The sequence below is a fragment of the Salvelinus sp. IW2-2015 genome, unplaced genomic scaffold, assembly GCF_002910315.2.
Source record: "Salvelinus sp. IW2-2015 unplaced genomic scaffold, ASM291031v2 Un_scaffold3110, whole genome shotgun sequence".
Lineage (NCBI taxonomy): Eukaryota > Metazoa > Chordata > Actinopteri > Salmoniformes > Salmonidae > Salvelinus > Salvelinus sp. IW2-2015.
In genome coordinates this window covers 8,348-9,653 of record NW_019944400.1, presented here as the reverse complement: position 1 = coordinate 9,653, position 1,306 = coordinate 8,348, and positions in this window count along the sequence as shown.

Here is a 1,306-nt window from a genome sequence, read left to right as displayed (position 1 = left end):
GCACTTAAATCTTTTGTCTTGCCCATTCACCCTCTGAATGGCACACATACACAATCCATGTCTTAAAAGGCTTAAACATCTTTCTTTAACCTGTCTCCTCCCCTTCATCTAKASTGATTGAAGTGGATTAAACAAGTGACATCAATAAGGGATCATAGCTTTCACCAGGATTCACCTGGTCAGCCTATGTCATGGAAACAGCAGGTGTTCCTAATGTTTTGTARACTCAGTGTATAGCCAAGACAGAGTGTATATACTAGAACTCTTTCATTMGTCTGGGRTAGAGAAGGATAAAGAAAAAMGAGGGACTGCAATAAGCAAAGCAACCCGAGTGAGAGATATGGGGCAGGAGAYGGTGGATGGCGGTGCTCATGGCCCACAGTTCACGGTTAAACGATACCGTCCTGGTAAGTGCAGCACAGGCATTGCAAGCCTGGCGACAGAGTTCTCACAGTGTCTCTTTCTTTCGTCGCACTAAACCCTGTCTCTCCCAGGACCGTGGAGAAATGCACGGTTCACCCTCCAGCCTCCCTGGACCTCAATGCTCCCAGGTAGGTAAGCCGAGCACCGAGCACCGAGCACAGAACAGGTGTGACATTCTGCTAGGCTAGGGAACATGACAAAACAAGGTATGGCAATGGTCGTGTTCCTCTGCTCTGACGTAGCTTTTACATGCCAGATTTTACAACGCCCGGATAGGTATTTTATGTATCAACTAACCACATCTTATGTTTTAGCATTTTGGTGCAAAACTGCACAGTTGATGACAGGGAAGGCAACCATTGGTTTATGCATGCAGTGTTTGAGCAGGGGAACGCAACCAATAATAAGCACCTGTACCTTACTGCACAACACCTGCAACATAATAGGCACTAATAGCAATATTGGATGCTTGCACACAAAATCAATTCAATGCTTTCAATAGGACTATGTAATATAACGACCTAGCAAAAGAATGCTGAACATTACAGAAACATTCTATTTCATTTACCCATAGGTCTACTTGTGAAAAGATCAGCTAAGGACTTCACACTACCGTGCATGGCTAATCAAAGAGGGTTCATATATAAAAGGCCTCTCAGGAAGAGCAAGACTGGGAGGGGGCGCTGCATTGAAGACAGCAGCAAGGTGCTGTATCAATGTGAACGGTCTCTTTTTWWWWWWWWTTWTTWATTTAACCTTTATTTATTTATTATCTGCCTGACATAACCTAGTAGCCTGGTTGCCAGTCTGTTTAGCTAACATTCCACTCCTTGTACTCCAAGTCATGTGAATATGAAGTGCAAGGAGTTGAACATTAGCTTTA